The 12,058-nt window shown below is 43.1% G+C and overlaps 1 protein-coding gene across 3 annotated transcripts in view; it reads right to left on the bottom strand.

The window, feature by feature from the left end:
• The window catches only part of AOPEP (aminopeptidase O (putative)), a 502,851-nt gene that overhangs the window by 410,659 nt on the left and 80,134 nt on the right, over positions 1 to 12,058 (bottom strand). The window lies entirely within an intron of this gene.

Genomic DNA, 12,058 nt, shown 5'->3' with positions numbered 1-12,058 from the left:
GGCGTGCTCCCACAGAGATAAGAACATATCATGTCTATTCTCATGGCCCAGCATGGGATTGGGCATAACAAAGTGGTCAGCCAGTGTCTGCTGAATGAATGAAGACACGAACAAATGAATAATCATGTCTGTGCTGTGATGGTGGGAGAAAGACGTGGCTTTCTCCTCCTGTCAAGAGTGATAGTTTTAGAAACCTACAGGGGTCGCTCTACCCCACTCTACAGGGTGCTTATGAGTGGGAAAGGACTCAGTGAGTTTAACTATTGAGTTTTTCTTTCATTTATGCTGTAACCACACTATTGCCTATTAAATGTAATTCGAGTTAAGTGACAATGGATAGAGTAGAAAACATGCAAGACAACCAGGCTTTAGTCCCAACTCTGAAACTACATCTGTTCTTTTTGTCTGGTCACTGTTCGGCCACCACTCCTCATTGAGCAGACAGAAAACAAGCCAGAGAGGTGCAAGGAGCCAAGGACCACATTCATGTATAACAGACGTGGGAGTCGAGTGGCTTTCCTGTCATAGTCTAGCTGTGCTCCTTACTTTGTTTGGGTCATGGAGAAGCCTTTCATCACAGGATGAATGATTGACAACCTGCCACCCAGTATTTCTCTCAGTTAAGAGGCACTTAAATTGTTTTTAATATTCTTAAAATCTAAGTGTGTCACATAACTTGACTAATGCAGTATTTTTTATCTTGTTTGTTTTTTCAAGCATCTGCTATAGATTGATAATGTACCTTATAAGGAATCTGTGTCACTTTATATCACCTGGAACATACTCTCCATGTCTAATATTCTCAAGGAGAAGAACTGCCATGAGGAGAATAACACCCTGGCTTCTCTTTCAGCTCCCTAACAAATTCTGTTGAGTGAGTTAATCTTCTTACTTTCAGTTGTACAGAGCTAAACACCCATAAAGTGGTCTGTGGTTGTCCAATTTGGTTAGTCAGTAGATAAGATGTCAAATTCAAGGTCAAAATATTAACACACCCATATTGGCCAGCAGACGTCACACAATCTTTATCAGTAAAAATAAATAACAATCGTTAGATTTTATCTTCATCTTCCTGGCTCCTTTGTGTCTCAACTAATTTTGACCTCAGAAAGGCAATTGGGAGCATTATTTATTTATCCCCTGATGTTCTAACATCTCAGATGCAAAGAAATACAGTACAGGACTCCTCTAAAGAACAAGACAAATTTACATAGAAAACAAAGACTGAAACTCAAGGAAAAATACAATATACAGTGCAACTGAAGTTCAGAAGCTATTAGAAGCAATACTTGATATGCAGAAGCGTGTGCTCCGCATTGCAGGAAACCCCTCTGGAGGCAGCTACTCTCTCCGATGTGCTTGTGGCATCATCCGGCTTCTAGAGTCAGACGGACACTCTTGATATCACACTCTCCTACTGAGAAGTTGGGGGGACGTTCCTTCTTAAAGATATGGCCCAAACCCAGGGTGCTGGTAGGTTTCTGGGATGGTTTTCCCCTGTTTGCTTGCTTCTCAACACTGAAAGAATTCACGTGGCAGAAGCACTTATGTCATCCAAGTACCTTTCATGAGGGAAAGGGATGCTTCAGGTAATACAATACAGTTCAGAGTGTACATGCTATCTCTGGAAAGCATGCAAGGCCGTATGGCAGGGGGGCTATGGGAGAGTTCATGACTAAACTGTCCGCTTCGTGTGTGTGTGTGTGTGTGTGTGACAGAGAGAGAGAGAGAGACAGAGAGAGAGAGAGAGAGAGAGAGAGAGAGAGAGAGAGAGAAACCATGTAGAAAAAGGAGTGTCGGAAGCTAAAAGGGAAGAAGAGAGAGTGCGAGCCCTGCAGTGCACACTGTGCCTCACACAGGGGAGAGATCCCACGCTCCAACTTGAAAGACAGCAGCCTGCCCTCAGTCTCTGCTACTGACCATCTCCTATCCCCATGTGTAGAGGAGGGCGCTGGCATGGTTAAGGGCATTGGCTGTTCTTAGTGGCTGAGTTCAGGCACATGTCTGACATCATGTGGCTGGTGTCTAGTGTGCATGCCCAAGTTGACCTTCACCTGTGTCTAGGTGACCTTATTCTGCACATGCCCAGCTTTGGATTGTCCCCATAGGTGTCTAATGTGTGCCTGGTTTCTTTTCAACCCTTTTATTATGGCATGACCATCTAATTTTTGTTTAGCTCAGGCATTCAGTGGAGACACCCCTCTTTATCCCTAATCTTGCTACCTCTCAGAGCCACTCCAACAATGTGAATAGTTCTAGTGGGCTGGAAGGAAAACCACAGCATTAAAGGGAATTGCCATTCTCATCCAAAGTCAAGAAGAGAGTGGGGACAATCACAACTGGCTTTACAAAGCAAGACAGGGATCTGATGTGACACACTGTACACCTCCCTCATTTTCCCACCTGCCTGCAACTGCCTCATGTTCTGCACCCTCCATGCCTCACAGCGGATGTTTGCTAAAGACTTTGGTTGTGGACAGGGCAACACAACAAGAACTGAAGAAGGCCGTGGAAACTGAAGGATGCTAAATCTGGTTGGGGTTTGTTTTTCAAAGAATCCCCACAAATTAAATACCTTTCTTCAAAGGACTATGATTCAGTCATCCTTGCTCTGGAGTTGGAGTGTTAACAGTAAGCCATAGGGTTCGGCCTTTAAGAAACACTTGGTAGTTCAGAAAAGAAATAACCAGGAATGATGACACTTTCAAGGAAAAATGGAAGATCAAAAGCATGGCTGCCTTTACTTCTTCCCAAAATTCCTTAAAGGGATATAAAAGCCTTTATTTTAAAGTATGAACCAATAAGATTAGAAATAATATAAGAAGAAATGGCAGCCACGAAATTTAGGAAACTAGAATGCTAATGGAAAAGTGGCAAATGACACGGCAGACTTGAATTCTAAGTTAGCAGCAGCAAAGACAAGAACCACTACTTGAGACCCCCAAACCCCAAAAGGTCTGGGGGTGGCAGTTTCCAAACAAAGTAGAACTGGCTGAACATTTGTCCAAGAAGTAGTCAGATGGAAACACCAACTCTACATACCTGGATAACTCTTTCCTCTTCCCTGCTACGTGCCCCAACACCCCCTCCCCCAAAGCAAATAACTGGAAATTCATTTTCTAGGACAGCAAAAGGGAGGGCGTCTGGGTTTGGGGAAAACTGCAGCATTGAAAGAATGAGATTGGATGAGCACACTCACACTGGACATGGAGGCTACCCTCCTTTACTCGGTTCCCAGAAGGCTGACCACCAGGCCTTCAACAATTGGGCAGGTGACTGAAGCACCCAGCCAAAGAGAAACCTATAAGCACTGACATGGAGGTTGCCTGTGAAAGATGTCACTTTGACCCCTAGAGGGTGGTATTTCCACTTGACGCCTGTGCATGTGAAAGGCTGGAAGTAGAAGAGAGGATTAGCAAAGAATTTACACATTTGAAGTCTGATGCTGAAATTGATGTACACTTTTAGAAGAGCAAACAAGTCTGTCTGAGAAAAATGTACAGCCAGAATGCTCCTTAGAAGTGATGATGTGCGACTTCCTTTTACGTACTTTGGACGAGTTGTTGAGAGAGATCAATCTGTGGACAGAGTCGTGCTTAGTGGAGTACAGGGTAAAAAAAGAAAGGAAACGAAGAGTAAGACTCAGTAAGATGGACTGGCCCAATGGCTGCATCAGTGGACAAAACATAACAACTGGGAGGATAGCACAGGACCAGGCAGTGTTTCGTTCTGTTGCACATCAAGCCATTATGAGTCAGGACTGACTTGATGGCACCTAAAAAAATAATGATCAGTATGATATACTGAATCGTGCCCCTCTAGAACACATGCTAGAATCTTAACCCTTATACCTATAGATGTGATTTAATGCAATGCATATAATGTAATTTAAAAAGCAAAACACCAAACCCATTGTCACTGAGTTGATTCCAACTCACGGCAGTCCTTTCTTCTAATTTTTCTAAAACAGTTTTATTGACATATAATTCAAAAACCATAAAATTCAATGGTTTGAATATGTTAAAAAGAGCTGTACAATCATTACCACAATCACAGAACATTTTCTTCATTTATGTAATCGTTGTTCCCCACTTCCCCCTACCTCCCCTGCTATAACTCTAAGAAACTATTAATCTAGTTACTACTATCTGTACAAATTTGCCTCTGCTAGTAAATCTATAAAGAAAACCATACCAAAGCAACAATAAAAATAACCAAAGAAAACACAGAAAAACCTCAGTCCAAAAAAAAAAGGAAAAAAGAAAATAATAAAAACGAAAACAAATGAATTAGTTAAATGGGAAAACAAATGATAGGATGTTCAAATTTAACCTACCTGCATTCACATTAATTCACTTTCTGATATATTCTGCCTTAGGGCAAGGCTTCACATCCCTGCTCAATGATATGAGAGAATTCAGCGGAGGCTCACTCTCTGTGGGCATTTTGCAAATCAATTTTGGGCTTTCCCTGTCATCCAAAGTCTTCTGCAAAGCAGGAACTCAGAATTTAAGTCCTAATGAAATTCCTTTCTCTAACTTGGATATTAGATTATACTCGAATTATAAATTATAAGTAAAATTATTATTTATAATCCTTAGATCATACAGACTCAAGCTGGTGTGTACTGCTTCTGCATGGGCTTAGCTGACACCTCACTTAGATGGCTGCTTGTTTTATGAAAAGACTTTTAAGATCCCAGACACTATTCTTTCTGATAGCCAGGCACCATTAAATTTCTTCACTACACTTAGCTATAGCACCCGTATCTTCAGTAATCCCTTCATGAGGGTAAGGATTGAACACTGATGGATCATAAGAACTGAGTATGCTTAGGTTAGGGTTTATGGTTCAGTGTGAGTTCAAAATCCATTTATATATCTAGGGCATATATATCACTCATCTGCATGGTCCACAGTTCAAAACCGCCACAAGCTCCTGGGGAGAAAGACTCGGCTTTCTACTCTTCCCAATAGTTACAGTCACAGAAACCCCCAGGGGGTTGCTATGAGTCAGCATTGATTCCAATGGCAGTGAGTTTGGGTTTGGTTCTACTTTAGGAGCAGCATTATAAGATTTTTGATAGATAATATTAGTAACTTCCATGCCTTCCATAGATAATTTTAATAATAGTATCATTAAACTAGCCAATGGCTTAGGATTTAAAATACTATTGAGATAAGGGGACTACACACACACACACACACACACGCACGCACACACTGACTCCTCTTGGTCATGAATCTCCATCAGAGCATACTGAACACCAATGTCAGAGCGTCCATACAATAAGGACACAAGGAACAGCTAAAAAAGATTTGTGCATTCATCACCCCAATCAACTGTAGAACATTCTCTTCATTTTGTACTCATTGTTATCAGCTCTCCTTTGGCCCCCAATCTCTCCTGCTATAACCCTAAGAAACTACTAATCTAGTTACTGTCCCTATAGATTTACCTGTCCTAGATTTCATATTGAGAAAATCATACTGAATAAAACACCAAAACAAAACAATTACCAAATAAAAACACAGAAAACCTCAATCCAAACGAAAGAAGAAAATAATAAAAAACTAGAACAAACTGAAAGTGAATCTAATGTCTCTTATTTCCTTAGCGCATATGCACAGCAGAGTTATTTCCCACGTCCCCACCCCACCCTGCTGCCCCATTGTGGACGTCTCTCCAGCTGTGGGGAGGCCTCCCCTAGAGAAGTGATCTTCAAGATGTACAAATGGGTTACAAGCTTTCGACAGTCATACCACTTCATTGCCTGGAAGGCTGGATTGAATGACTACATGATCTGAAAGACACTACCTGTCTTTATTTTTAGTGTTTGTCCTTAGAGCAGTGGTCTCATATAGTCTTTTGTCCCTTGTGATTGACTAGCTTCACTCAGTATAATGTTCTCTAGATCTAATCAAGTCATGAGGTGTTTTGTGGTTTCATCGTTATTTAGTGATGCAGAGTGTTCCATTGTGTGCATGTACCAGTTTCTTCAGCCACTCTTCTACTTGTGGGTTTTTGGGCTGTTTCCAGCTTCTTGCTACTGTGAACAGTGTTGTGATGAAGATGGAAATATGTGTGCAACGTCTCTTACTTCCTTAGTGTACATAACCAGCACAGATCATATGGAATTTGATCTATTGCTAGAGCATATGGAATTTCCATTCCTAGTTGTAGGTAATGCCATGTGATAATTAGGTTTCTTGTCCCAAGCTGGCCAATAGGAACATGTGGGATTAAACAGGTCGAAGTATGATTGGAGGACAAAGAGATAAATGGCTCTGCAAGGGCTGAGCCCATCTCTCTTGCTCTCTGGTGATGGAACCAACATGTGCTGCATTAGCCAGCTCCCTGCCTCAACCTGTGTGCAACACTACCTGTGGGCCAAGCCAACTCATGGATCATGTAGCTAGAGCTTGAGGCTCCTTTGAGACCTGCTTTGCCATGCAGTTGGTGAGTACATAGCTTGAGGTTGATGGATCCTGTTGCTTTGTATTACTTGAGTTTGATATCCCATCCAGGCCTGCTTTACTAAGCTCCAGAGCTACTGACTGTTGCTGACACACCCTGCTGTTTGCTGCCTTCAGGCAGACTCTGCCTGCCTTGCCGGAGGAAAGATTCAGCTGTCTGCTTCCTTAACCTTGGAAACAGCAGCCCACATGAGTCAAAGGACTTCAGGTAGATTAACTGTTCCATGAAAGTGAGTTGAACTGAGCCCTCTGGATTGCTGTGTAGACTAATTAGCTGTTATATTCCTTCTCACTGTATAAACCTATCTATCTATCTATCTATCTATCTATCTATCTATCTATCTATCTATCTATCTATCTATATAATCCTAAGTGTCCTGGTTTTGTTTTTCTAGAAAACCCTGCCTAAAACATGCCATGTCATATCCCACAATAGTTATACATGTTTACAAACTCACCAGTGGTGTATGAGAGTTCCAATCTCTCCACACCCTCTCCAGCAGTGGTTGATTTCCGATTTTCTGAATTGAACTATTACTGTTGGTGTAGTGTGATATTTCACTATTGTTTTACTTTGCATTTCCCCCATGGCTTATTATTGTTAGCCATTTGAATATATTTGAGGTGAACTGTTTCTGTTCATGTTCTTTGCATACTTCTTGATTATATATATATATATATATTTTTCCTTTTTGAGGTATTGTAGTGTTTGAGAGATTAGTCCTTTGCTGTGTCGGTGTGGTAGTTACATAATCTGTTGTCAACTTGAGACTTAAGAGTGAAGGGATGGAGCTTAACCTGTCAATCAGGTCTCAGCTCAATGACCTCATTTGGAGGTGCTAAGGAGATAAATAGCTCTCTGGAGGTGGGACACTCACTCACTCTCTCCGAGACATTCTTGTTGACAAGACACATGGAGCTACCCTAGAGCTCTGGAGCTAAAGGAGCCACGTAGAGACCCCTGCCAGCACTGAGATGCCTCTACTGCCACTGGATCCACAAGACTTTCCACCCACTGGCCTGTGATCATCGTGCACTCAGCATCATTACATGTGTTGCATGAATCTGAAGAGGAATTTACAGATTGGTCTCAGACATATGGGCTAATATCAGGCTTATGGACTTGATCTGGACTGGACTCATATGTTTCCTCAAGATTCAATTGCTCTTGTATATAAAGCTCTTTCTTATACACATATGCATGTCAATGAATTTGTTTCTCTAGTCTACTTGGACTAACACAGTTGACTTGCCCTTTCTTCTGTTGTACTGTCAGGTGGGTTCAAACTAACAGCCTTAACGTAAGAGCTAATAGCAAACCAATTATGTTAAATCTAAAGCAGTGTAATAGAATCATATCCCACAATGTAGCCTAACATAATATATCAATCATTTAGTTGAAGTGACATCGCTGTAGGGTGGATCCTAAACCTAATCACTTCTGAGCTTTGTACAGGATAGTGTGTGTACACACATGCACAGAAGGTAAGACAGATACTATGGCAGGATCACCAAGAAGCCCCAGAGGTTACGAACAAGGAAAGATTCAGTATGGCCTACATCATGAGTTGGACTTTTAGGTTCTATCAGTGTAAGAAAAGAATTTCTTGTGTAGCAGCACTAAGTAACTAAGACCATCAGCCTAGAGCGAACCTCCTGGGTAGAAAAGCCTACGTAGACACTCAGAGTTCCCAATCAGCCTACAGACAAACCAAGGTTCCTCCAGACGTCTTCTGAAAAACCCTACCGCAAAACTAAGAGACCAAAATAAACAGCAAAACGCAACCTGGAAGACAATGACCATGCAAGGGAAAGGCAATGTCAGAAAACAAGCATTCATGCAAACACCGACAGTTAAGAGAATTTATTGTAGCCCTAAAATCAGAATACCCACTGCCATTGAGTTGAATCCAATTCATAGTAACCTTAATAGGGTTTCCAAGATTGTAAACCTGTACGGGAGCACATAGCCTCACCGTTCTCCTGTGGGATGACTGGTGGGCCTGAACCACTGACTTTGGAATGAGCTACAAGAATAAACCCCAAACCAAGCTCATTGCCATTGAGTTGAAGCTGACTCATTGTGATCTGACAGGACAGAAAGGAGACTTAATAAGAAGGATAGAATATGAAGCTGAAGAAATCTCCCAGAGAGTAGATGGGGATTGGGACAAGGCACAAAGAGAGGAGAAGGAAAAAAACTGAAGACCTGTTCAAGAGGCCTAACACCCAAATAATAGAAATTCCAGAAAAGAACACAAAGAAGATCATTTAAAACAGTCTCTAAAACTTCGAAAAAATTTCACCGAACTGAAGAGGACATGTGTTTCCAGACTGAATAGGCCCACAAATCCCAGCATACTGGATGGATACAAACTGACCCACATCAATGAGAGTTAGAACCCTGAGGGCAAAGACAAGATCCTACAAGTTTTTGGACAGAGAGAGAGAGACTCATATATAATAAGGACACTTTCAGACATGCAGGCTTAAAAAAAAAATTGACTTCCTACACACCTTATTCTCAGGAAGCTGCTAGAGTATCTAAAGTATGCTTCCAATAGAGGTGTACTCCAAGGGAGAGGAAGACAGGTGAGCCAACACAGGAGAGAAACAGAGGGAACCGACAGCTCTCAGGAGCTAGCTGTGCACCCAGCGCAGTCGACAGATCACCCTGTCACCACTGGAGCACACCAAAGGGCTCCCAGACAGGCTGCTTCCAGAAGATAAGTTAAGAGGAAGCCTGATGTATCTGAGAGCTTTACAAAGAGATTTCATTACCTTTTAGGGAGACGGGAGCGGGTAACAATAAGGCAAGTATGAATCCAAGAAACACTAGCATACTCTACAGGAACGATAAGGTAATCTATAAGGCTTAGCTCCTATTAACAAATATAGATTTAATAACACAAATGAAGATGTAGCTGAAGTTAGGATACCAATTATCATGGGTATTGGGAAGGGGACACATGCGTGATGGGGTGGGGGTGGGGGCGGAAATGGAGTAGTGAGGAGCAACGGAACACCTCACTGAAGGGCGCAGAGGGATTATCAAGTAATCAGCTATAAGAAGTGACAGAGGTGCCTCTCGAGAGGAAGAAATGGGGGGAGGACAGAGCTATGGGGTTCTTTGGCAATGAGCACTTGTAATACAAAAATAAAATAAAACTGATCTATCTGAAAAGTAATATGTTGGGTTCTGTGGTACCATATAAACTCAGAAGAGGTAGTATAGCTGTAAGGAGCAGGCACTGTCCATCTCAGAAATTCTCTATGAATCCAACACTATGTATAACACACTTCCCCCTGTATTCCTCACGGAATCTCAGGCCTGAACTTTGGCTGCCTATTTGATGGCATTTTTTTTTTAATCTGATGCTTAAGGGGGCCTGGTGGCATGCCAAGTGAGCATTGGGTTGCTAATCCCAAGGCTGGTGGCTTAAGCCCACCAGCTGCTTCACAGGGGAAAGCTGAGGCTGTCTGCTCCCAGAAAGAGTTACAGGCTCAGAAACCCTCAGAAAGCCAGGGTCACTGTGACTCCGAACGGACTGAATCGCAGTGAGTTTGGGTTATGTGCTGTTTGCAGCATCCATCCATTTACTGCGAGGCTTGTGGGAAGACGAGGTTTGTGGAAATAACTGAAACGAAAACAGCTCCCACGAAGGAACACTGCTAATAGAGTCAGAAGTGTTAGTCCAATTCCCGCACAAGGTCCCAGGGGATGGGGAACCCCAGGAGCTCCCATCAGTCACGTCACGCGCCTTTATCAGAATGCTGCCCCCTTATGGTGATGTGCGAGTGGCCCCGAGGCTCCAAGGATGCATGCAGCACAGGACAGAAACAGAGGTTCTCTGTACATGCCAAATCGGACGGTGTTTGGGAGTCAGAGGCCAAAAATGATGCTAGCAGCTGTGTGGAGGTCAGCAAAGAGATCTAAGAGCTTCCCATGCTCCCTCACAATGTCGTCTGAAGTTCGACTATGAGCTAACATGTCATTTCTGAAATGTATACAAAATATCACCAAATATGGATATTTTAAATGCTCCCCATGATTTTCTCCTCCACAGCCCTCAAGATGTCTAAATTATTTTTATGATTCCTACAGTTCCTCTACTTAGTTGAGCCCATTTGAAATACAATGTTTTGTATTTCAAGCTTTTCAAAAAAACACCGTTTTCTTGGATACCAAGACAATCAATTAGGAGCAGAAAGTTTCTCTGGGGTAAATAGCAGTTAGTCAGAAACCCATGGCCCAGAGGCCCCGGGTCAGGCTCTTCTCAAAAGGACCTCCCTTGTCACCCATTGCCAGGGGGAGCTGCTTTGGGGGGGGGGGGGGAAGACCTGACTCAGTTTCAAAGCAGAATGTAAAATGTGCACCTAAGGAGGTAAAAATACTGCCCCAGAAGGTAGAACCTGCATTCCAAAAAAAGTCATTTCTGGCTTATTTATTGTCTGGGATAAACTGACCTTAAATTTTCTAGGCACAGAATTGGCAAGAATTTTTCCTCCCTAGATCTGTCCATGGGTTCTGGAGTTCATGATCACTCGGGTTACAATTCCTGCTCCATACTTAGCAGTTCAGGTACATTACTGACTCTCTGTGTGCATCGGTTTCCTCGTCCTGGGTATGAGCCCAGAAACTAGCTCCAGTATTCTTCGGGATCAAACTTCCAACCAGTTGGTCATGTGTTAATCACCTATGCCAATCAAGAACTCCCGCATCAGCTAATAGATACATACAAATCACAGACATCTGGATGGGCACGTGGCACATGCACAAGCAATGCTAACTGCTGCTGTTGGAGTCCCTGGAGCCATTTTTAAGCTCTGGTCTTCACAGCTGCCCCCTCTGGTGCTAGCACTGGCTTTCTGGAGGCAGAAGCAAAGAATGCTGAAGGTAGGGATGGCTGCCACCTGTGCACCGAAACCAAGAGGCCCACATATGGGGTTTCAGGTGGCATGGCATTAAAACTTACTGCACACAAAGCAACCCACCTAAAGGAGAATGACAGCCCAAAGGGGGCATCCTGTATGACTTCATACAGAATAGGCGATTTGGAGACTATTTAAACAGTTTACTTTAAATGGGCCATCCGCGGTGAAGCAGACAGTTTCCCTTTTGATTCAATCCACTTGTCCCAGACTCCCTCTCTACACCAGCTGCAAAGCAAAGAGAACATACTCTACTTGAATTAACCCAGAGGCTTTCCTCGGCAGAGGGCACCACACCAAGGGGCAGGCGGGGAGTCATTCAGGAGAAAGATTTCACCACAGAGAGATAGGAAAGGGCTCTTCCTGATAGTGCGGGCTTGAGCAGCCACCCAGTTTGCTAACCAACCCCCACAGCTGGGGGTTATTGCTGTGTCGTGAATTGCCATGAGTCCACTCTGGCCAGTGGTGGCCACATGCGTGTTCAGAGAAGAGCTGCCCCACAGGGTTGTCAACGGCTGTGACCTTTTGGAAACAGATCTTCCAAAGCCAAGCCAACCTTCCAAAGGGTGGGTTTGAATAACCAGCCTTCCAGCTCACATCTGCCCTACCTAGAAAGAGGGTAGGTGGTTCCCTGGGGGGGTCTTATAGGT

This window comes from Tenrec ecaudatus, chromosome 5 (assembly GCF_050624435.1).
Source record: "Tenrec ecaudatus isolate mTenEca1 chromosome 5, mTenEca1.hap1, whole genome shotgun sequence".
Lineage (NCBI taxonomy): Eukaryota > Metazoa > Chordata > Mammalia > Afrosoricida > Tenrecidae > Tenrec > Tenrec ecaudatus.
The sequence above is the reverse complement of the archived record's forward strand: the minus strand, read 5'-3'. Positions and strand labels throughout refer to the sequence as shown.